Source organism: Gopherus evgoodei, chromosome 5 (genome assembly GCF_007399415.2).
Source record: "Gopherus evgoodei ecotype Sinaloan lineage chromosome 5, rGopEvg1_v1.p, whole genome shotgun sequence".
Taxonomy (NCBI): Eukaryota; Metazoa; Chordata; order Testudines; family Testudinidae; genus Gopherus; species Gopherus evgoodei.
Window position 1 is genome coordinate 15622014 of NC_044326.1, and position 25844 is coordinate 15647857.

At 41.8% G+C, this 25844-nt stretch overlaps 1 protein-coding gene across 9 annotated transcripts in view; it reads right to left on the reverse strand.

The window, feature by feature from the left end:
• SPON2 (spondin 2) overlaps window positions 1-18290 on the reverse strand; it is a 110448-nt gene extending 92158 nt beyond the window's left edge. For 8 of the 9 annotated variants that reach the window (XR_004000635.1, XR_004000626.1, XR_004000627.1 and 5 more), the window contains exon 1: window positions 18049-18290. The gene's annotated coding sequence lies outside the window, so the exon portion shown is untranslated. The remainder of the gene's footprint in view (window positions 1-18048) is intronic. The other variant, XM_030564343.1, reaches the window with a different exon arrangement.
• Window positions 18291-25844: the final 7554 nt, after the last annotated feature.

The following is a 25844-nucleotide window of genomic DNA, read 5'->3' on the forward strand; positions in this document are numbered from 1 at the left end:
ACCTTACTACAAGTTCCTTTTCCAGATGGACACAGTAATCAGGTTGACTTACACTAGCCAACAAGAAGTTTAATCCTCAATTCCTACATCTTCCATAAATCTGTCTACAGAGAGCCACTGCTAGAAATGCTTTGTAGTTTATGTCATATTTTATAAAATCTGTTGAGTCTGCCCCTAGTGTTTTGATTTTTCCTGAAGACCAGAGACTCTCTTGAGGGAAAATTTGAACCCTGGCATTTATCTTTCCATGCATTCAGATAAGCAGTTGTGAAAGCTTCTCTCAGAGGAATATCATTCCAAAGACATATTTGCTTTCTCTGGACCAACAAATTTGACAGCTAAATATTGATATAATCTTGCAGTTTTAGTCAGCTGGAAGTCTGTCTGCAAACAAAGAGACAGGGCCTAGTCCTAACTCATAAGAACGGCCATACTGGGTCAGACCAAAGATCCATCACCAATGCCAGGTGCCCAAGAGTGAATAAACAGAACAGGTTATCATCAAGTGATCCATCCCCTGCCACCCATTCTCAGCTTCTGGCAAAGAGAGGCTAGGGACACCATCTTTGCCTATCGTGGCTAATAGCCATTGATGGACCTATCCTCCATGAATTTATCTAATTCTTTTTTGAACTCTTTTATAGTCTTGGCCTTCACAACATCCTCTGGGAAAGAGTTCCAAAGACTGACTGTGCATTGTGTGAAAAAAATACTTCCTTTTCTTTGTTTTAAACCTGCTGCCTATTAATTTCATTTGGTGACCCCTAGTTCTTGTGTTATTAGAAGTAGTAAACAACACTTCCTTATCTACTTTCTCCACAACAGTTATTTTATAGACCTCAATCATATCCCCCCTTAGTTGTCTCTTTTCCAAGCTCAAAAGTCCCAGTCTTATTAATCTCTTCTCATACGGAAGCCATTCCATACCCCTAATCATTTTTGTTGCCCTTTTCTGAATCTTTTCCAGTTCCAATATATCTTTTTTGAGATGGAGTGACCACATCTGCACACAGTATTCAAGATGTGGATGTACCGTGGATTTATATAGAGGATATATGATATTTTCTGCCTCATTACCTATCCCTTTCTTAATGATTCCCAACATTCTGTTCGCTTTTTTGACTGCTGCTGCACGTTGAGTGCATGTTTTCGGAGAACTATCCACAATGACCCCAAGATCTCTTTCTTGAGTGGTAACAGCTAATTTAGATCCAATCATTTTATATGTATAGTTGGGATTATGTTTTTCTATGTGCATTACTTTGCATTTATCAATACTGAATTTCATCTGCCATTTTGTTGCCCAATCACCCAGATTTGTGAGATCTGTTTGTAGCTCTTTGCAGTCTGCTTGGGACTTAACTATCTTGAGTAGTTTTGTATCATCTGCAAATTTTGCCACCTCAGCTCAGACAAATGTCCCACTGAAGAAAATGGGAAGCAATGTATTTTATTGAACCAGCTTCTGTTGGTGAAAGAGACAAGCTTCTGAGTTCCACAGAGCTCTTCCTCAGGTCATGGGAAAGGTAACCAGAGTGTTGGTATGTTCTGGTCTATAGGACTTGTTTGAAGCCAGAAGAGGGGGGTTCAGGAAAGATTTGTTTCAGGATGTGGTCCCCTTCAAGTATTGGAATTGTTTGATGATACCTCATGTAGAGGTTGCAGTATGGGGTGGTAAATGACAAATAGGGGTATTCTGTCAGTGGGTTTTTAACCCTGTATTGAAGCAAGTTCTCTCAGGGTATTTCAATGGCCCATCCATGATGCAATCTACTTCTCTGGTGGAGTGTCCTCTTTGGTGAAAGTTTTGAGTGTGTTAAGGTGTATATCCTGGATTTTCTCTTCAGAGCATATTCTGTGGTATCTGAGTGCCTGGCTGTAGATATCAGAATTCGTGGTGTTTTGTGGGGGGTTACAGGATCTATTAAGGTAGGTGTGGTGATCCATTGTTTTGTTGTATATGGCAGTCTGTAGGGTTATATTGTTGAAGCTGATGATGATATCCTGAAGTTGATGCTGTGTGAGAGTGTTTTAGAAAGTTTGATGGATGGGTGGTGGTTGTTGAAATTATGATGGGTACTTAGCTTGTCTGTCTAGAGGATGAAAATATTGATATAGCTCAGGTATATCACTGGTTTTGTGTTGCATTTTTCCAGAAATTATTCCTCAAGGGGGTCCATGAAGAGGTTGGCATATTTATTTTGAATGGTTTCTTGCAAAATGTGTTACTTAACAATTTGTTCCATCTTGTATTTGGCTGTGACACTGACTACCTTTCCCAGACCTGAAGAAAAGCTCTGTGGAAGTCAAAGGCTTGTCTCTTTCACCACCCTAATAAAAGATTACCCCACTCACCTTGTCTCTTTCATATCATGGGCTACAACAAACACTAAAAAAAAAAAAGATGATCAGAAGGGACAATGGGAGGGAATTTCAAAAGCACTAAGAGTACAAGTGACACTGAAGGTCCCATTAGAAACTTGTGATCCCGAGTCAGTTAACCTCTTTGAAAATCTTTTCCATTTTTCAGCTCTAGATTGGATTCAATTTCAGGGTAGAATTCAGATTCAGAGGCCCAGAATGAATCAGGTGTAGGGTTCAGGCTTCCATTCAATTGCACTGAAATCTTGCAAACTGTACTTGTAAAAATTTGCCTAAAAGTGACAGAAATCCTGTGAGATCGGATGTCTTGGCATTATTTTAGCCATCTGGGGAGGAGGCTGTTCTTGTCTGTGGCCAGAAAGACAAAAGTGACCTTTTCTGGTTCTGAGCATGTGATAGAACCAACAGAATAGGGACAGGAGGTTTTATTTTTGGTGGGGGAAGGATGGAAATGAAGCGGGGTTCAAATCCAGACCTCTCTGAAAATTGATGGATTTAATAAGATTTAAGGTACTGACCCATCTCAAGTGAATAACGATTGCAGAGTCACGTGCAGACATTCTAGAAGTTCTATCCCAAAACTTTAATGTTACTTTTGCCTGAGAAAGGAATGAGTAGGAACTCTGGAATTTGGCCCTTGAAATTCACCAATAAACTCTTCTAAAAGGTATTTGTGCTTAAAATACAGTAAAAGGAAAATAAAGCATAAAGTGCACTGACCTCTTTTCGATAATCCCGAATACACATCTGGTGCACGAATCAATAATTCAGCACAACAATAATCAAAGAAAGGTAACGATAAGAAGAGTTGCAGGGGTGGGGGCACAGGACCTAGCCATGCAAGACTTTGTTCTCCTTTATCATTGTCACATAACATACATAGTTAAACAACTGAGCTACAGGCTTTAAAAAAATGCCATTTCTTTTGGAACTAAACTTAAAGAGCAAAACAAAAACCATCATGACCTTAGTAGCGAATCCCTTATTCAGCCTGGCTCTTTCCCTTCATTCTGTTAGAGGGTATTGATTTCTCTAGCTCTGGTTTAGATATTTAGATATTTTCCACATGACAGCTTTCCTTCTCATATTTTTTAATTTTGCCTGTCATAGGCACTTTTTTCTTGTTAATGTCAACTTTTGTATTTAAATAGGAAACTATATTGTCAAATTAATCCAAAAAACAGAACTCTGTGAATCACAAAACTGCTATAAATATTATACCATTATTTACTCTCCAAACAGACTTCAGCCTTATTAAGCAGAAGCCATAAAGTATCTCTTCAGGTACAAAAAGAAGGTTGTTCTTCACATAAAATTGAAGCCTGATCAGGACTACTGCATTACACCTGAGCCAGATGATTTTAATTAGCAGCTCTACCGAAAGACAGGTCACCTCTTCAATCATTCCTTTAGATCCAGCATGCCCTCTGGATGCATTAACTAAATGAAGTAGTTCGGGAGGTGGCAGGGGGAGTGGAAATCGGAGCATGATTATTTTCTCCTCTGTCAGTAAGGCTGCACTCCAATGCCCACTGAAATCTTTGAGTCTCTTTCCATGGGCTCTGGATCAGGCCCTAAATCAATAACACATCTCAATGGGTTGTGTTTATCTGAAAGGAAGCTACAGGGGTTGCATATTACATCAGCTCAGGAAAAGCTCTGGAGTTTAGGGGTGCACGGTTCACAGGCACCAACAGCACTTAGCTATCCTGTCCTATGTGCTTATACAGTCCCCATTGCATCCAAGTCCCTCACAATCTTGGAGTATACTTATAATACTTCTGTGAGGGAGATAGTTACCCCCTTGCCAAATGGGGACAAAGGAAGAAAGAGATTAAAGACCAGATTTTTAAGATGTAATGAGGCACCTAAAGATTCATCTAGGCACCCAGTGGAATTTGCAGGCATTAAGGGTCTAGCTGCATCTTTAGATGCCTAGATACCTTTAAAAAATTATTTGTAGATCATTTGCTCAAAGGTCACATGCAGAGTCAGTGGCAGAGCAGGGAATCCCCAATACTAGGCTAGCACCCTAACCACTGACCCATCCTCCCGCTTCTGGCAAAAGGAACCTTAAAAACCAATACTTCAGATTGAGTGGAACCGTACAGTCCACTAGGCAGCCTGAAGAGGAACAAAGGAGAGGGATTAACTCACAAGATGTTCTAAACCTGCAGAAGGTTGAGAACAGAACCAATTGGGTATTCTCTCTCCATCCCAGGCCTTGTGACCATTCCTGCAAACCGACTGTGAGTGGAACTGGAGAGCAGCTACTGTCCACAACAGACACTTCTTAAGATTCCCATGGATTCTCTCCCCTTCTCCCCAAAAATCCATCCAGGAGTTGATGCTAAAAGCAATATTAACTCCTGAAAAATCCTCTCCACTGCGTCTGGTTCTCATACACAGGGGATGCAGTCATCAAATCACAGCACCACCTCTGGAGGGAAGGCCTACAAACCAGTGCCATGAGGTAGTCATTAGGACAGTCCTATAGATACTGGGAAACTGTATAGCATGAGGAAAATGGTCTCAAGGCTGATAACCCTTCGCTCTAAGGGGATCTCTACAGAGAGCCATCATGCCAGTACCACAGATGCTTTCATTTAGTTTTTCCACTCCCATGAAGATCACGTAGGACCTGTAGTCCATCTCACCCTTGCTACAGAAGTATTTATTCCAATATACCATCTAGGGCTTTGTATAGTCTACTTTTAAATGGCTCAAGCAGAAGGAATATATTGTTGATATTATCATTGACTAACAGTTCCCAGTATTCAGCTGCATTTTCCTCTGTTTAATTTTATTACTCCTATTACTGCGTTTTACCAACCTAATTCTTGGTGCATACTTGTAGACTATTATGTCCTCCCACCATTTAGCCAAGTGTTTTTAGGCTGAGTGTAACCCAAACCCAAGATAGGGCTGGATTGAGCAACCTTTCATGCATTACTTCCTGGGACCGGCAGCTATTTGAATGTTATTTTTTTGTGAAAGAGGCTTTTGTTTAAAACTTTTTAAAGAGATAACAGATGTTGAACCACCATGCTTATGTTGAGGACTTCACTGTTGTGGTTGAATAAAGAATACTTTTTTTTTTTTTAAATGAACTCACAAATGGCTTTTTGGAGATGGAGCCTGATGACACCCACCCACAAAGAGACCATGTAATTAAATATAAAGCTTATTCGTGTATTGAAGGTGCTAGATGCGATATTCAAATGTGCGGTAACATATTTCCATCAGCTCCTGGGTCTCTTCATTATGCTGACTGCAGGCAGGTTAAATTCACTCAGTTAATATGGCGACCTTTAGGATACAGAATGCCAGCCATGTCCAGCATTTATCATTTTAATAAGTGGAATGGATCATGGCCCAAATATTTAAAAAATGTTAAATTAATAAATACTTAGGAAGCTAAAACCACACATAGACACCTAAATACCGTCAAAGTGAATTGATTTTCCAAGGTGCTGAGTACTTGCAACTCCCATGCACCTTTGACATTCAAGCACTGTTATTTAGGTGCATAGCTTTAGACATCCAAGAGTGAAAATTTTGACCTAATCATCCATTACGGTAGAGTATGGAACAGTGACACAGATCAGTTTCTGGCAAGGACGGCTCTAGGTTTTTTGCCGCCCCAAGCAAAATAAAATTTGGCTGCCCTTACCCCAGCCCTGGGCTCTCCCCCACCACCTGCACCCCCTGCCACCCCAGCTCTGCCCCCCCGACCCAAACCCCCGTGCCGTCCCAGCCCTGGGCTCTCCCTCCCCACCCACCCCAGCCCTTGGCTCCTCCCTTCCCCCCCACCAGTGCCCCCCCGACACACCCCCTGCTGCCCCAGCCCTGAGCTCTTCCCCCCCCCCCCCAACTGCATCCTCCTTCTGCCCTAGCCCTGGGTCACTGGTAACTTGCTCCCAGGGCGGGTCATTCAGCAGGAATTTTGGATGTGCACAGAACACAGAAGGATTGGTTCCCATATGGTTACAGAACTGCAGTAAAGTGGAACAATTTTCAGCTTGTGTGATTGGAAGATATTTGGATGCCTCTTATAAGACTGTCCTCCATAAATGAGGAAAAGTCCAGGTGCCTTTATCATTCTTTTGTTCCACTCTTTGTTTCTATGGGGAATTTGCAAATGCAATATCCCTGTCTTCCTTTTAAACAAAACAAAAGGAAACAAACAAAGAAAAGCAATGGCTGTTGAAAATAGCAGTTCCAGTCCTAAAAACCACTGGGAAGCATTTCTTGCTCAATTTTATCCTACTTTTTCTACAGCAAATTACAGTGGATCAGTATATTTGATTTGGGAGAAATGAAGTAACAGCTGCCCAAACTGAGCTTGAGCACTCCTGAATTTTGAGGTGTTCAAATCTAGAAGGCAGGTTCTAGATTCCCTTTCTGAATATTAGCTAAATTTGGAAAGGAAAAGTCAATTTCTGCTTCCACGGCTCAGAAGTGGAAATCCTCCTAAGTGCCTGGTACTATATCTAAAGCTGCCCAGCTCCAGTAGAGCCTCCCCTCCCTTACTTTTAATTTTAAATTCTAGTGGGATCCTCGTACCTCCCTTGCTAGACTTCAGATAGAGAGGGGCACTATCCATTTAGTCCCCCAATTCCTTCTTTGGGGGCTGCAAGTTGAGATCACACCAGTATCTCTAATCCAGTCTGGGAATGTCTTCTGAAGGGGATATTTGGGCCAAAGCCTTCTACTCCTTGGGCACACTTGTTCCCCATTCACAGTGCCATCCTACTCTAGCAGTGAGCTCAAGCTGCAGCATGAAGTTTCAGCTACCATACTCCCTCCCCCCATTTCCTGTTGTTCATGGCCAAGGGATTGCTGGGAAATGTAGTTCTTTCCCTGCTCTGAGGCTGGCTCTATAGGCAGGGAGCTAACCAAGGAACTACAGCTCCCAGGGCCCCCTGTTGGTTCTCAGCTCCCAGGCTGGATCCCTGCCAGCTGCCGCCCCTGCAAATGGGCTGCCCCAAGCAGCTGCTTGCTTTGCTGGTGCTTAGAGCCGCCCCTGGTCTCTGTCATTACCATAGTGGTTGCAAATCTAGTCTTGATCTGCAATCAGTCTGACGATGCAGTTATACAATTGTCCTATTCTCAGATTCAAGGTTCAGTTTTCAAAAGTCCCACTTTCAAAAGAGACAGGCATTTAGGAGCTTCAGTCCCATTGTGTTATGATGTGACTTGGGCTCTTAAGTGCCTAAGTCTGTTTTGAAAATGGGATTTAAGCACTCCCAAAGCACACAAGAGCCTAGATGGTTGTGAAAATTTTACTCCAAATCTCTATTCATTTGTTAAGGCTAATGTTGTGTTACATGGTTGTGAGAGTTCTCTTGTGAATTGTAGAGTTGGGAGAGATTTACTGTACAGTTATAATTTTTGCCATTTTCCCTTAACTGATTTTTGTATCCTTTACCATGACAAACCATTCACTTAGTTATACTATCACTCTTAGAAACTAAGGGTATTATCTGTTATGCAGATGTCATAACACAATCCCACAGTTAAAGATAAACCAGTTTAATGCATTAATTATTTAAATTACCGCATAGGAGCCTAACACCAGATTCTAAACGCTGAGATACCATCTACTATATACTGTGGAGTTTGGGGCCTGATCCAATTCCCATTGAAATTAATGGAGAGTTGGTTTCAATAGGAGTTGGAACAGACCCTAACTAAATAAGCCAACATACCCCTTCTTTCAATAGATGCAGTTGTTTTAGCTATTGTTGATTAGATGATTGTACTACACATCATTTACTAAGGTAATTTGACAAGTTACTTGCTGACAGCAACTGAAATCATCATCATAAGCCTAATTAGAATTAGTTCTTAGCATCAAATTGTAGACCATTTGGTCCCTATTTTTAAGCTAGCTCTCAATCTAGCCTCGAATATTGCCAGCACAATTCTCTGCCTGTAATGAAATGTGGGGGCGAAATTTCTGGTGCAATTATTTACATCCCAATTGCATGCACTTAGAAGTTCAGCAGCTTGATTTGCAGAGGCAAATAGACACCTGTAGTCCTGATTCCAAGTCCCTTAATCTAAGCACCAGACCATACTTTGTAACCTGCAAGGAACATTGTCAAGAAGATAGTAATGGTCTTTGTTAGAAGATGCTATTCCTTCTCTTGTCAAAGCAGTGAAGTGTCTTAAAAAACTAAATCTGGACTTCAAGGACCACGGTGCAAGTAATGCTGTAATTTCTCCAGCCAAAATGAAGGCTGTGGAAGTCTTTCCACTGATTTTAATGAGAGATGGATCAAGCCATAAATACAACACACATCCATGCACCACAAATGACAAGGAGGCTAAAAGATTTTTAGATCTTAAAGAAAGTTGTACTTGATGATGCTATGGAGCCAATTACCTAATGAACTGAAATCTGTACCAGACTGAACGTTTCTATGAAACTTCTCTCCTTTTTGAACTATAGTATGCTTTCTGATTCAGGACACATCCTTTAGAAATGTTGATTCATGTGTCCTGTATGTTTTGCTGGCATTTTTCTTGCAACTCTGTTCAGAAACAATGATCCTAATATTCTTTCTTTTTTAAAACTTTTGATTCTCTGTTTAAAATGCTGCTGCTTTGGGGGCCATTGCTGGCTTGGAATCTGCACTTCTTGTGAAATGATGTATTGCTATTTTTGTTCCTTATTTCTGCTGTGCTGGAGGATTTGTTTATGTACGGGGATTTGTTCCTGGGCACTGGATGGGAATTTAGTCTGTTGAAGGAATATTTTCTGGAGTTGAGTGATATGTCGTTTAGCCCTATTTCAGGCTTCCAGATTTCGAGCTTCTGCTTTTTACATAACTGACAGCTTTTTCAAATCTAGCTTTTGTTAAGTGTACTATAATGTTTTATGATGTATCTTTGCTCTGCCTGGTTCCCTTATGATATTAATCTTTTATGTGCTTCTCCTTGTGTCCTTGCTAGGCAGGACATTGGCAAAAAGGTAAGTGGGTCTTCTGTAATACTTTATTGATTTATAGTTAGCGAGCTAAAGGATTTATTCTTATAATTGAAGACTCTGTTTTGAGTCTGATACTTACAAACAAACTCACAAACTGGCAATTTACACAAGCTGAGGATCTGCTCCATGCTGCTTTTGAAGTGTATGCATTGAAGATTATGTTTATTCACTATCTGACAACATAGTGCATGCATTTAAATCTGGTTATGATTTCACATAAATAAAAAACATGGCTATGGACAAATATAGAGAAAAAAATCAAAAGCAGATAGAGTATTTTTAAAAACAGCTGCTTGGAGCTTTAAAACTACTTAATTACCCCTTATCTGTAACAAAAGTTGAAGAAAGGAAAAGGTATGGATGAAACTAGCTGGGAAGGTGTTGCATCATGGACTCACCATGAGTAATAGTAACATTAAAAAAAAAATCAGTATCTCTCTTCAATTTAACCCAACATCAGATACCTAAATCAGAGGTTAAAACTTGTGAACAGCCCATTAAAAGTCAAAATACATAAAATTATCCTCTTCAGAAAACAAAGAATAATAATAGACTCATGCACTGACCATGTTTCTTTTTAGAAGCATCATTTAACTCTATGGTGTCCTTGGTAAAGTCAGCTAATATGATCAAGTGGAATCCCTAATAATATCCTCTGTGCAGTCCTAAATTTGATCAAGCAGGAGCATAGATAAGATGATCCAATGTGTCTTTTCCCCTCTCTAAATACAATCATTATTATGTGAATATAATATAGATATATACACATACACAGACTTTATTTTGTAAAGGAACTAATGTTTGGCCAATTTTTCAATAGCACATATCAGTAATATCCCAAATATCTCAAACTGAGAGCTGAAGTGGGTAGTGACTGAAAGATAAGGCATTCAGAGCACGTACAATCAACTAAACAAAAACGTTATGTATGACTCTAAGTAATGTTTTTATTTTTTTCCTAACCCTTAAATAGAGTTACTAAATGATACTTCCAAATTTAGTTAGGATATTTACAAATGGACTGAAGTGCACAATTACAGAGGGACACTGGCTAGGAATAAGGGGAGAAGCACATAATTTAAACTCATATTGGTGCCAGCACAGAGCAAATTAACTGAGTCTTCAAAGTTTATTACTGGGGTATTTTTGATCAAGGAGAATTCTCTTCTTTCCCTAAGAGACAAGTCCAGAGAAAGCATATTTTAATAACATCCTCCAATTCTGGCATTCACGCCTTCAGTAAGCACTTAGGACAAGTCGTCCTTTCTTTTTAAAATGCTAGGAAATAAATATGCAGCTGAGTTTTGCTGGGAAAGTGATTTTCAAGATTGTTTGTACAGACTTCTCAGTTTTTTAAAACAATTTAAAAAAAGAATAAGTAGGTGTGCCCTGAAATATATGGTTCTTACTAAAGGTCACTTAGAATCAACAGCATTGACCCCTTAACAAAAGCATCTTACGGTATGAAAAAAGTTCATTATGAGATTGTCAGTTTTTATAACTAAAATCATTCTGGAGTCAGTTGTCCTATTATTCTCGAAAGTTTTCTCATCCTGGGATTTCCAGGGAGCTTTCCAACATCTAAATACTTTGCTGTATAGTATCTGTCACATTGCATCCATCCCCTTGTATCTGAGTAGAGAACCATTGTACAACTGTAGAATCTGAAAAGACATGCCAAATAGTAAGTAACCTGGAGAAAATCAGATGGATGATCATGATTTAAAGAAAATTAAAGAATTATTTTTGGCATGCTGAAGCCTGTATAAAACTGATCTATGCAGGGGAAGGATGAATTCAGAGCATAACATCAATCCAGAGAATTACAGTTGGATGAAGACAAGCTACTGGTTTAGCAAGATTTTGACAGAAAAAAAAACAGCAAGCAAGTATTGTAGATATTGCTAGATTCCATAGAGTCCGATTCTCAGTACACTAAGGGTGCATCTACACTGCAATTGAGAGGTGCATTTGCAGCACTCGTGGGCATACACAGCATGGGTGGTGGTTTGGGCTAGTTGTCCAAGTACAACCTGCATACCTGAGCGTAACCTATGCCGCTGCCCATGCTGTCACAGCTACACTACTATTTTTAGCGAGCTAGCTCCCTCAAAGCTACACATGCTGCCCTCATCCTTCCTGACTGCAGTTTAGTGTGTTTAGAATCGCATCACTGCTGTGAAGAAGCTTACAGAATTCAAGCCAAACAAACAAGTGAGAACCAATAAAGGCAATCTGTGGGCCTGTGAGTACTTTTTATTTCGTGGTCTTTGCTTGGGAGCAAAATTTCCAACCAAATGACCTTTGGGCTCCAAAGCAGCATAGTTAACCTAACTTTTCATGTTATGGTGCTAGTATTTAAGGGCTAAAACAGATGATTCACAAGCAGAATGCCTGGGTTCTTTTCCAAAGGCAGTATGGGCCCTTGGGAAAGTCATTTAGGCTAAAATATTAAATCTCAGGAGTTTAATGCTAGGGCCCTAAATCCATATTTTGGGGATTAAATAAAGGCCCTGCATTTTTCAGAGGTGCCAAGCACCAACACCTCCCACTGAAGCAACTGATCGTCTCTTTGATAAACTCTGCTGGAGTTATGGATACTCAGAATCTTTAAAAATAAAAGAACCCTTATTTAGGTGTCTGACTTTAGACCCTCAGTGACTTACTTTCTCTGTCCCTCTATTCATATCTATAAAATAGAAATAAAATTTTAAAACTGTGAGGATCCGATATTATATAAGAGATAAAAGTTTTAATAAGGTTTAGATCCCTAACATTCAAGTCTGCCCTGTAGTGACACTTGAGGGGGAAAATGTATAAGAGAGAGAAAATGCTAATGTGTCTTTAAAAATAAGTTATCTAATCAGGGACAACAAACACTAAAATTTCTTAATCATAATTGTATAATTATTGCCCAGTGTCACTACAGGGCAGAGTTAAAGTTGTCTGGGTGCCTTAAATGAAATTCTGACCACATGGAAATCAATGAGAGTTTTGCCATTCAGTGGGGTCAGGATTTCATCCATTCATACTTTAACACAAGGGTCAGCAACCTCTGGCACACAGCTCGCCAGGGTATGCACCCTGGAGGGCCAGGCCAGTCTGTTTACCTGCTACGTCCGCAAGTTTGGCTGATCGCGGCTCCTACTGGCTGCAGTTCACTGCTCCAGGCCAATGGGGGCTGCAGGAAGTGGCACGGGCCAAGGGATGTGCTGGCCGCCACTTCCCACTGCCCCCATTGGCCTGGAGTGGCAAACCGCGGCCAGAGGGAGCCATCATTGGCCGAACTTGCAGACGCAGCCGTTAAACAAACTTACCCTGGCGAGCCGCATTCCAGAGGTTGCCAACCCCTGAGGTATATGATAGTGGTTTTGTAACCTGTAATCAGAACTGAAAATCATAATGATGATGTTTGCAATATTATAGTTTAAGATTGCATCAATCTTTCTATTTTAGGCCTCTACTTTAAAGGACTGATACCTGGGACACTGGTTTTACATTGGTGCCAAATATTTTTGCAAATTTTCAAGAAGAAAGAATGTTTAATTTTTAAAGTTGGAACAGTTCCATGATCTCAGAAAAAAAACCCTCTCTCCTGTAACCAAAAAATGTCCCTGATTTTACACCTTTTACTGCACTAATCCTACTTTAGCCAAGGAAGGTTAGATGAGATTCCTTTCAAAGCTCTGTAGTGCTGGTCCTATAGGAGATGAAACAATTAACTAGAGAGTGACTGAAAGTACTTCCTTTTCCCTAGAGCATAATGTGTTGCCTCCAAATAGCTCCATGGTTTTTCCTGCCCTGAGGAACAAAAGAATCAAACCTCGATCTTTCATGTTGAAGCGCATTAAATGATAGGACCACTATCTCACATACACCATCATCTGAAATGTTCTAGACCTTAGGCCGGATTCATACCAGGGTCTTCTTCTAGCAGAGCTTCTGGCAGAAGACCCCAGTAGCAGGAAACAGAGTGGGGAGGCCATGGCTTATGTACTCAAAAACCCAGAATGCTGCATACTGTTTTTGTTGCAAACTCTTCCAGTCTAATGTTCTAGCCACACTGGGTTCTACAAGAACAAAGGACTGGAAAAATCTGGCTAGAAATCTGGCATGCCATGAGAAGGCAGCAAATCACCAGAGAGCATTCCATAGGTGGAAAGAGCTTGAGATGAGACTAAGGTTAAAGGCCACCATAGATGATCAGCATCAAAGTCTCTTTACTGGCAAAATGTTCTGAAAAGGCCCATTGTCATTGTGAGAATGCTTGCTACCAAAAACTTAACACTGCATGGCACTTCAGATCAGCTATATATGCCAAACAATGGAAACTTGCTTAAAATTGTGGAGCTGACGGCTGAGTTTGATGTTGTACTCCAGGAACATCTAAGAAGAGTCACCAACCAAGAAATGTACACACACCTCTACCTTGGGGGAAAAAAAATTCAAAATGAGATCATACAGTTACTGGCAACAAAAGTCAAACAGAAGATTGCGGCAGTTCTGAAGTCAGCAAGATATTACTCTGTTATTCTGGACTGCACGCCTGACATCAGCCATATGGAACAAAAGACTTTAATGGTGTATATTGTAACAGAACCTAGTGAAAATCTCCCTGCAATGGTGGCTGTCAGAGAGCATTTTCTAGAACATATTGACATTGATGATACTACAGGAGCTGGTATGACAAATGTGCTTCTTAAAAAGCAGGAAGATATGGGAATTGCGATAGCTGACATGAGAATTCAGGGCTATGATAATTGTGCCAACATGAGAAGAAAGAACAGAGGAGTGCAGACACGGATCTGAGAGTTAAACCCTCGAGTTTTTTTTGTCCCATGCAGTTCTTATTCATTGAACAAGGTGGTCAGTGATGCATCTTCTACTGAGTGTGCTGAATTTTTTTAATGTAATTCAAAGCATCTATGTATTTTTCTCTGCATCAACTCATCGATGGCAAATTTTGAAGCAATATCTGGGAACATCCTCTCTGACACTGAAACCACTGAGTGCCAAACAATGAGAAAGTCGAGTGGAGGCGATAAAGCCTATCAAACACCAAATTGGGAAGATAGATGATGCATAGTTGCCATTATGGAGGATAATGATATGACAGGAACTGTTCATGGGAGAACAGTGGTAGAAGGAAATGGAATCACCAGAAACATACATAACTTCAAATTTCTGTGTGGCTTAGTGTTGTGGCATGACATACTGTTTGAAATGTTGTAAGCAAGAGACTCCAAGGTGTTGACCTTGATATATCTGGTGCAATGGAACAACTGGACAAAGTAAAGTCATACCTACAGTCCTATCGGTCAGATGAAGGATTTCAAAATGTTTCTGAAGAGTGCACAGAAGTTGGCAGAGGAACTTCAGACTGAAGCTATTTTCCCACCCATTCAAAAATACAAGTCATCGAAAAAGATGACATTTTGATTACGAGGCATAGGATAATCCCATAAGAGATCCTAAACAACAATTCAAAGTTGAATTCTTTAACCAGGTGCTAGATTGTGAAATATAGTCAGTTGAAGAACATTTCATGCAGCTCAAGGAAAACAGTATATTTGGGATGTTGTATGATATTCCAAAACTCCTCACTATATATAAAGAAGACCTACACCAGCAATGCAGGGCAGTAGAGACAGTGCTGACACACTATGACATCCACGATATTGATGCAAGTGATTTAGGTTATGAATTGAAAGCCTTTTCAAGATAGATTTCAGCAGATCAACTCCAAAGGCTGTTCTGGAATATATGTGCACAAATAAGATGACCACCCTCTTTCCAAATGCTCTGTGCATACTTCTAGCACTTCCTGTAACAGTTGCCAGTGGAAAACGTAGCTTCTCCAAGATGAAGTTAATAAAAACACATCTATGGTCCACACTGACATAGGTGAGGCTGGTCGGACTTGCAACAATCTCAATAGAGCATAAGCTGGCCAAGACTGTGGACCTTCAGCAGGAAGCAGTTCAAAGCTTTGCAACCAAGAAGGCACGGAAAGCACCACTTTGATTATTCAAACAGATACAAATGCCAGTTTACACTATGCAGACAAGAAAAGTTAACTTTCAAATGGCTGAACAGCAAATATAAGTGTTACTTAACAACTTAAAATGCCATGTTCAAAAATTTTAGTTCTCCTTTATTGGTGTAGGTAGCAGAGCAGTACCATGAGAGGAGAAGAACAGGAAGAAGGCAGAATTGAGACCTTTCGAAGTTTTGGCCCAAGTGAGAGGGTATGGGGACATCATTTCAGCTCCCCGCCTCAGGTACCAAAATGTTATGGGCTGGTCCTGAATACCAACCACCAGGGGCGGCTCTAGGTATTTTGCCACCCCAAGCACGGCAGGCAGAATGTCTTCAGTGGCTTGCCTATGGGAGGTCCCCGGTCCCACGGATTCGGTGGCCCGCTTGTGGGAGGTCTGCCGAAGCCACAGGACCAGCAGACCCTCCACAGGCATGCTGCCAAAGGCAATCTGCCTGCCGCCCTCGTGGCGACCGGCAGAAAGCGCCCCGTTGCTTGCCACCCCAGGCATGTGCTTGGCATGCTGGTGCCTGGAGCTGCCCCTGCCAGTCACACAGGGGATGCCTCCATGCCCTATGATTCACAGAAAGGGTCTCTGGCCCCACAGTTGAAGTAGGCTGGGGGTCAGGCCAGAAGATCCACAGAATCACTTTGGCAATGCTCCAGTAAACTCCTGACCCTATGCAACTGGTGCAGAAGTACTATGGCCACTCTTCCAGCTCCTAGGCTGGAGTAGCTACTCTAGGGGGCTGTGCAGCAGCCCTATACTCTAATTCTGGGTTGGACTTTGCTAGCTGCACTGTACTCCACATGCATAGATCATGAGCACCGGGGCTGTGTGCAGATGGTGTTGATTTCACCCTAATATAAAAAATACTCACCTGAGTAAAGCTTTGCAGAGGAAGGCCCTTAATAAGAGTCATTTTTTTCTTTGCAAACTTTACATGTGAAACCCTTGAGAATGTGACCCAATCTAAGCAGAGAGCTCAGAAACATTTGGGGATAGATTCGATACTTCCCCTGTAGTTTATTGGCAAATTAATTCTAATATATTCAAATTACATCATGAAGTGTAATGTAAAAATATTTCACAAAGAGTATCTTAACAGGGAGTGAAAATCTGATGAACAGTAGTAATTCAGAGAAGGAACCCTATCTCCTGTTTATTTGGAAACATTATTGCCTTAAAATCTCATAAATATATTACTGTTTTTATGGCTCAAAAATCTTTATTTTGAAGATTTTTATTATTCTCTTACAATAAACACAGATTTACAAACGTTTTAAGCTAAAATGGATCATTTATTACCAACGGTGCTTCAGGCACATCATTGATTAATCCAAGTGTGATAAAACAACGTCGTTTTTATTATTCTCTTAAAGTCTGAGTAAAATCTGCATACTTGGAAACAATGAAGTAATATCTTGGTCCAGAGCTACTGGAGTATGAATTATTCAAGTCTAGGGTTTTTTTTGTTTGTTTTTTTTACATTCATGAATCCCCAGAATGCTTTTGTAAAATATATTAGTGCAAGCCATGTTTTTAATTATTAAAGAAAAAACAAATCCAAAGGCACTGTGTATGTGAATTGGGTCAATGTTTTATTTGTCTTCATTTTAGAAGAAGTATGAATCTCCTTTGAAGTAAGTTATTCAATATTTGCAGTATATTTTAAAGTTGTGGTCCACTGAGAAAGAGAACAGTTTTCATAGCAGTGTTCCTCAGCTGAAATCAGTTTTGCAAATAAACCTCTTCTTACATCCTGTTAGACTGAAAATACCCAAGATATACCCATTCAGGAGCAGCGCTGGCAACTTACCAGAAGCCTGTGGGCCGTTGCTCATTTTGAATAAATACAGACAACTGCCAGAATAGAAATCTTATGTGCATGTGTTTTCTAGAACAAGGTTCACACAGCTAAGTTAAGTTAAATGCCTAACTTGATTGCACAAACATTTATGAACAGGTCTATTGCCTTAACTGCTGCAACATGGCATAGGAATGCAATAGAGGTACTTTGTAGAACAGGTCAAAAAAGCAAACACACACAGCAATCAATCTACTCCTGGATCCTATTATTTATACTTAGTGCCTTCTCCAGCAATACCTATGTAGCTTAGTGGTGCTTTTGATCAACCCCAGCGACTGAACTGAGAAAATATGGTTCAGTGGCTAGAGCACTGGAAATTCAGAAAAGCTGGCTTCTATTTCTGGCTCTGCCACAGAACTGCTGTGGGACCTCAGGCAAATCACTGTTTTCCTTCCACCCACCTGTCTATTTAGACTGTAAGTTTCTTCAGGGCAGACAACATTTCTTACTATGTGATTGTTCTAGGCACTATGCAATCAGACCTCAGTCTTGGGTGGGATTCTACTGTAATGATAACAATGGCAGATTTCTGAAAAATTCATCATCTTCTGCCCGTAACCATTTCACTTCTTGCCTTTTTGCTCCTTAAAATATGTTCTTTTGCCTTACCAACAATTTAGCACTTAATAAAAGAGTGACACGAATTTAGTCAGGATGCTACTGCATGCATGTGGCTATGATCATAAGCATACATAACATCGTAAAAACATACCACCTTTTCTGTAATAAAGGGAAATAATATAACAGAAGTTAATACTTACCAGATGGAGGGCAGGGAGATGCAGCAAGCAGCAGTCAGTAACAAAATGGCTGCAGCTTCTTGGTTCTGCCCATTTTAAAGGGGCAGCCCCAAAAAGACATGCTGGAGAAAAGGATCCTGTAAAAAGACAACTAACTGAGAAGAGGTAGATCCAGATCCACAAGGGGATTCGGTATTGCTACACCTAACTTTTAGGTGCCCTGAAAATCATGGGAATCCACAAACCCTGGGTCTGGCACATAGGCTGCCTATACAACACATAGAGAGAGATGCATCTGAGAATGGGATACACAAAAGCCAGAACACTAGGTGAGCAGTCACCTAAGCTAGCCAATAGAGGCCACCATCAAAGAGAGGTGTGTCTTAAGTAGGATTGCCAACCCTACTTGTTTCGCTGGTAGTCTCCCCGAATCGGGCTTTATGTCCCAGAGGCTACTGAAGCCAAACAGGGAGATTTTAGGCTGCTAAAGTCCAGCGGCACAGCAGGTCTAAGGCAGGCTCCCTGCCTGCACTGGCCCTGCGCCACTACCGAAAGGGGCTGCCACACCCTGGGGGGGCTAGGGGTCTCCGCGCACTGCCCTGCCTTGAGTGCCAACTCCACAGCTCCCATTGGCCAGGAACTGTGGCTAATGGGAACTGCGGGGACAATGCCTGCTGACAGGGGCAGTGTGCAGAGACTCCTGGCCCCCCCAGAGTCACAGGTGAAAGTGAGTGAGTGGGGGGAAAGTGAGTGACAGATGGTGGGAGGGGGCACAGCCTCAGAGAAGGGGCAGGGCTTCGGGGAAGGGAAGGGGAAGGAGGCAGAGCAAAGGTGTTTGGGTTTGTGTGATTAGACAGTTGGCAACCCTAGCCTAAGCCCCTTCTCTCTCTCTCAGAGTTAGGCTAAGTCTACACTAAAGAGTTAGGATGACCCAGCTACATCACTCAGGGGTATGAAAAATCCACCTGCCTCAATGATGTAGTTAAGATGACCTAACCCCCAGTTTAAACACCACTTGGTCAACAGAAGAATTTGTCTTCACCGCTCGGGGAGGTGGATTAACTACAGTGACAGGAGGACCCCTCCCATCGCTGTAGTGGGAGTCTACACTGAAATGCTACAGTGTTGCCGCTGCAGTTGTGCCGCTGTAGCGTTTTAAGTGTAGACGTAGCCTTCGTCTCACCTAAATTTAGCCTGCGCCTATTCTACTTGCAATCCCCAGCTGGGAACTCTCTCCTGTACCTAAGCTGCTCTTGCAACAATGCTAACACTAACATAGTACAAAACAGAGATGAGATGCTCCAGTTGCATTTCCATGAATGTGGAAATAAGCTTGGTTTTGAAGTGCCCCTGTAACAGACAGGGAAAATTTTTTTACTTTAAACGTAATTCAGCTAGGTTTTTCAATTTTTTTTACCTTAAACGTAATTCAGCTAGGTTTTTCAAAGATAAGTATCTTTGGGGTCCATTGTTCTAAATGTAAAGTTTATGTATTATTGTGGGCTGGGATTTATAACCTGACTAGGATGGATATGTGATGTAAAGCCTGGACGATTAAAGGACATTGTGCTTGGGCAAGGCCATGATGTGGACTTTATGAAGTGCTAAGTGTTCATATATTGTTATATTGTAATAGTTTATGAAGTTATTCTTATATTCAGGTATCCAGTGACTTAAATATATTACAGAGATCAAAATCCAGTAGAGGATATGAAAGGAACTACCAGAGGAAAAAACCAACCAGTTGTGTATTTACAGGTATGCTCCAACACAAAGTAACATTCAGGGGTCTGAAGACCATTTTCAAGCACTTTTGATGGGATCTGGTATATGCTATAAATTCTGTTTTCCTAGTGGACTATCTAAACTTTGTTCAGTTTTCCTATTGGACTGTCTAAACTAGGGCTAAGACAAAGGCAAAACAAAGCCACAACCTTTATGAGCATTCCCTAGTACCTTGGGGTTAGAATGTGTCTTCCTCTCCTTTGAGCAGCCTTAAGACAAGGACTTTTCCAGAGCATGGAAGTGGGACAACCATAGCTCTGAGCCATGATGTGACCCTGCAACCCTAGCCAAGGTCAAGAAGTGAGACAGAGCAGAAGACAAGCTCCTCTCTGAATTATGATCCCTGGCTAACCTAATGGGTATCCATCTTTTCATAATAAGCTACAGAGTATGAGTCAGACTCTGGCTATTGGGAGGAAACATTACCTGGGAGCAGGATATCCTGTTGCAGAGTTCCTATTTCATTCCTTTCCTCCAATAGAAATGGTCACTCCTCCTGAAGACAGGACACTGGACTAAATGGACTATTTGTCTGATCCAGTCCAGCAGTTTCTATTTTCCAATTTGGCAGGCATGCTCAGAGGCCACATCGAACTACATGGTGGGGGGAGAAGCCCACCTTCTACGTAACATTTAGCCCAGTGGTTGGCTCTCATCAGGATGTGAAAGGCCTCCCCCTTCTGCCTGATAAGGACAATAGACTTGAATAGGGCTCTATCGCCTCTTAGGGGAGTGCTCTAACTACTGGGATATGCAGGGGTGGAGCTCCTTCAGTCTCTCCCACTAGAGTTGTTCCACTTTAATTAAATATTAAGAGAGAGCAAATGAGAACTCTATAGCCCAGTGGCTAGGTTCCTCACTTGAGAGGTAGCAGATCCCTGTTCAGATCCCTTCACCTCATCGAGAGCAGACAGGGGACTGCAGACAGGGGAGTTTGAGAGGGAGTTTGACAGAGGGAGGCTTACAATAGTTAGGAAGACCCGCAACACCTGTGCCAGCACTGCCTCTCTCTCCTCCACCTGCGCCTGTAGCCAGACAGAGCACCTGAGCATGGATGCTTCTACCCAGATCCTGGTGTGGTTTTGCAGGGACTGTAACTTGCAATTTCCATTTACTGATATCCAGGCTGGGGCAGGCATCCATGTGAAAGGTGCCTACTGGTGGAATCTCTCAGGCAGCAGTGGCTAGGTTGAGGAGCATCCGAATCCATGAGCAATTCCTGGACAGTGTCCATGTGGAGACAGCTGTGTCCCTGTACACCACTGATAGAGGAGGAGGAGATGGCTCAGGGTGGACACTGGCAGCTGGTTACTTCTGGCAGCAGGCAGTGCTCCACCCCTGCTCCGAACCCTCCTGCCATGGTAATAGGTAACCGTCATGCTCTTCTTGATACAGGAGAGAAGGAATCACCCCCTACAGTAAAGAAGTAGAAGCCTCGCACCCCTAAGGCTGGGAGGTCTGCTGCCACCACTGCGAATAGGAAACGTAGGGCAGTGGTGGTCGCAGACTCTCTGCTGAGGGGAATGGAGGCGCCCATCTGTCGCCCTGACATTTCATCTCAGGAGGTATGCTGCCTGCCGGGGGCCGGTATCCAAAATGTTACAGAGGCATTGTCGAGGATTATCCAGCCCTTTGACTACTACCCCATGCTACTCATCCTTGTGGGCACAAATAATACTGCGAGGTGTAACACTGAGCGGATCAAGAGTGACTACTGGGCTCTGGGAGTATGGGTGAAGGAGTTTGGAGCGCAGGTGGTATTCTCTTCGATTCTTCCTGTCAAAGGTAGGGGCCCGGGCAGAGACAGATGCATCATGGAGGTGAATGCCTGGCTGCAAAGATGGTGTTGCCAGGAGGGCTTTGGCTTCCTCAACGATGGGATGCTATTTGAGGAAGGATTGCTAGGCAGAGATGGCGTTCACCTTTCAAGGAGGGGAAAGACCCTATTTGGACACAGACTGGCTAACCTAGTGAGGCGGGCTTTAAACTAGGTTCGACTGGGACAGGTGAGCAAAGCCCACAGGTAAGTGGGGAACACGGAGACCTGGGAGATGGGTCGGAAACAAGATGGAGCATGGGCTATAATGGCAAAGAGAAAGGAGGGTCAGGGCAAAACTGGGAGGCAAGATCAAACCAGTATCTTAGATGCCTATATACAAATGCGAGAAGTATGGGTAATAAGCAGGAAGAACTGAAAGTGCTGATAAATAAATACAACTATGACATTATTGGCATCACTGAAACTTGGTGGGATAATACACGATTGGACTGTTGGTGTGGATGGGTACAGCTTGCTCAGGAAGGATAGACAGGGGAAAAAGGGAGGAGATGTTGCCTTATATATTAAAAATGTACACACTTGGATTGAGGTGGAGATGGACATAGGAGATGGAAGTGTTGAGAGTCACTGGGTTAGGCTAAAAGGGATAAAAAATAAGGGCGATGTCGTGCTAGGAGTCTACTACAGGCCACCTAACCAGGTGGAAGAGGTGGATGAGGCTTTTTTTAAACAACTAACAAAATCATCCAAAGCCCAAGATTTGGTGGTGATGGGGGACTTCAACTATACAGATATATGTTGGGAAAATAACACTGCGGGGCACAGACTACCCAATAAGTTCTTGGACTGCATTGCAAACAACTTTTTATTTCTGAAGGTTGAAAAAGCTACTGGGGGGGAAGCTGTTCTAGACTTGATTTTAACAAATAGGGAGAAACTCATTGAGAATTTGAAAGTAGAAGGCAGCTTGGATGAAAGTGATCATGAAATCTCAGAGTTTGCAATTCTAAGGAAGGGTAGAAGTGAGTACAGCAAAATAAAGACAGTGGATTTCAGGAAGGCAGATTTTGGTAGGCTCAGAGAGTTGATAGGTAAGATCTCATGGGAATCAAGACTGAGGGGGAAAAACAACTGAGGAGAGTTGGCAGTTTTTCAAAGGGACACTATTAAGGGACCAAAAGCAAGCTATTCCACTGTGTAGGAAAGATAGAAAATGTGGCAAAAGACCACCTTGGCTTAACCACAAGATCTTGCATGATGTAAAAAATAAAAAGGAGTCATATAAAAAATGGAAACTAGGACAGATTACAAAGGATGAATATAGGCAAACAACACAGAAATGCAGGGGCAAGATTAGAAAGGCAAAGGTACAAAATGAGCTCAAACTAGCTACAGGAATAAAGGGAAACAAGAATACTTTTTATCAATACATTAGAAGCAAGAGGAAGAACAAGGACCAGGTAGGCCCACTGCTCAGTGAGGAGGGAGAAACAGTAACAGGAAACTTGGAAATGGCAGAGATGTTTAATGATTTCTTTGTTTTGGTCTTCACCGAGAAATCTGAAGGAATGCCTAACATAGTGAATGCTAATGGGAAGATAAAATAAAAAAAAGAACAAGTTAAAAATCACTTAGAAAAGTTAGATGCCTGCAAGTCACCAAGGCCTGATGAAATGCATCCTAGAATACTCAAGGAGCTAATAGAGGAGGTATCTGAGCCTCTAGCTATTATCTTTGGAAAATCACGGGAGACGCAGGGGTCTGTTTTGGGACTGGCTCAGTTCAATATCTTCATCAATGACTTAGATACTGGCATAGAAAGTACGCTTAAGTTTGCAGATGATACCAAACTGGGAGGGATTGCAACTGCTTTGGAGGACAGGGTCTTAATTCAAAATGATCTGGACAAATTGGAGAAATGGTCTGAGGTAACAGGATGAAGTTTGACAAAGACAAATGCAAAGTGCTCCACTTAGGAAGGAACAATCAGTTTCACACATACAAAATGGGAAGAGACTGTCTAGGAAGGAGTACAGCAGAAAGGGATCTAGGGGTTATAGTGGACCCAAGCTAAATATGAGTCAACAGTGTGATGCTGTTGCAAAAAAAGCAAACGTGATTCTGGGATGCATTAACAGGTGTGTTGTGAGAAAGACACAAGAAGTCACTCTTCCGCTCTACTCTGCGCTGTGATTAGCTTAGACAGCTTCCTCCCTAGCATGCTGGTTTGTGGATCCCATTCTTAAGCACCTCTCTCTCCCCATTCATTGTACAGAGAGCCAGGGCACTTAACTCAGGCTTTGTGAATCACTGTGTTGTTCCTGTGATTTTCTAGGCACCTAAAAGTTAAGCAGTCTGACGCGGAGCATCGCAACGCCAAGTCCCTTTGTGAATCCAGCCCTACCTGTCAAAAGTTATTTTAAAGTTCTGTTCCAATTATATTATTCGTTTTAGCCCAAATCACTATTTTAAACAATCATTTTCTCTGATGGGGAGTGATGAACAACAGTTTGTGAATATATTATTAAACACCAATAAAAGATTGAATGTTCCCTGCTTTTAAGGTATTCATTTAAAAGGAGCAGGAGACAGATATCCTATCAGTGAGTACCATTCATACCCATCACCATGGTATGGAGTGCTGTTATCCTCTGCAAATGTTCTCTCACTTGTCTCTCTCCTAAGTACTAATTCTCCTGACCTTACTCACTTTTAGTACTCAGGAAGGAACCCTGTTGAGTAAGTGTGAGGGGTGGACTAGGCCCAAAGGCCCCCTGATGGAGGCCTCAGGGTTCTGCCATACCCATCCCAGGAAGGGAGCAGTGAAGAGGTCCTCCAAGCAGACTAGAATGGCTGGAGGGGGAAGCAGCCAATCAAGGCCCAGGAGGACAATATAAAAGGAGCTGCAGAACAGAGCAGTAGTTAGTAGCTGCTTGGAGCTGGAGAAGAAAGGACTGTGTGCTTAGCTGGAAAAGCAGCAGGATCACGGACAGCTAACTGGAGGCAGGGACATGGACCAGGGAGGGAGCTCCTGGCTGGCTGTGGGGACCGAGTATGGATTCAGACTTGGTAGGGCTGCAGGAAAATAGTGTCCCCAGGGAGGAAGCCCCATACCAGAGCTGGACTGGTTTATAGATTGTGGACACACCCAACCAGAGGGGGCACTCATGAGAGGTGGGTGCTGACCCTGTTGCAGTAAGAGTGTCAGAATCAGGCCCCTAAGAGGATATTTGTCATAGGATAATGGCACTCAGATAGCACATAACAAGCTTAACCTCTACATGGGCTTTATAAAACTAGGAATCCTGCCACTGATTTCAATGAGTGCATATTCTGAATCTGATTGATTGTGCGTCAAATTCCACAGTCCTTAACTGAGCACAACTCCCATTAAATTCAAGGGAGTGTTGTTTGATTACGACAAGGAAAAATGTACTCTTGGATCTTAAGCCAGTCCAGCCTCCTAATAAGGCGGAATATTCCCTAATACCAACTTCATTTGTTGAAAATATCAATTATTTTGTACCATACCTTAAAAATAATCCATATTGCTCTTGACTTAAACTGAAACTAGTAAGGGAAACCTCCATCAGTGCTTGGGTAGCCTACCTATATAAAAAGCAGGTGACTAATTAAACTAAAAAAAGCCGTAAACCCAGCATGGAATTTCCTCCACTGTTTATTTATTGATTAAACCATCTCATCTCAATTCAAGGAAGGAAGACAATTGACCATTCAGGTCCATCTCTTGATTAATCCTTTCACAAGATCATTTAGCGTTACAAATTATGAGCACTTTAAACTGTAGGCTTCAAAGGTCTCATGCAAAAATTGGGCAGCTGTTGGGTTGCAAAGATTACAACTACAGGAAAGTTATTCCAGCAAGAATTTTTTTTAATTGAAAAGTGATTTAGATATAGCATTATGGTCCGGGGATATATAATCTTTCCAGCTACCAAATCTATGAGTTAACATGACTGACTTTATCAACTTTAAATCAGTATGAAATTGATTAAATGACCTGGCAAATTTTGTTGCTCAGCTTGGGAGAAGAAAAGTCCAGTGCAATGTTTCAACAGCTGTTTCATTGCTTGCCCATTACTTAACAAATAAACTACAGCTGTTTGTATGGTTAGGCAAGATACAAATATTGTTTTAAGTTATGATTATAACTGGTAAATATGCTTTGACTAAAGGTATGAAAGCAGCAACATTATTTTCTGTAGAAGTGTTTAAATGTTTTTTGATTGGC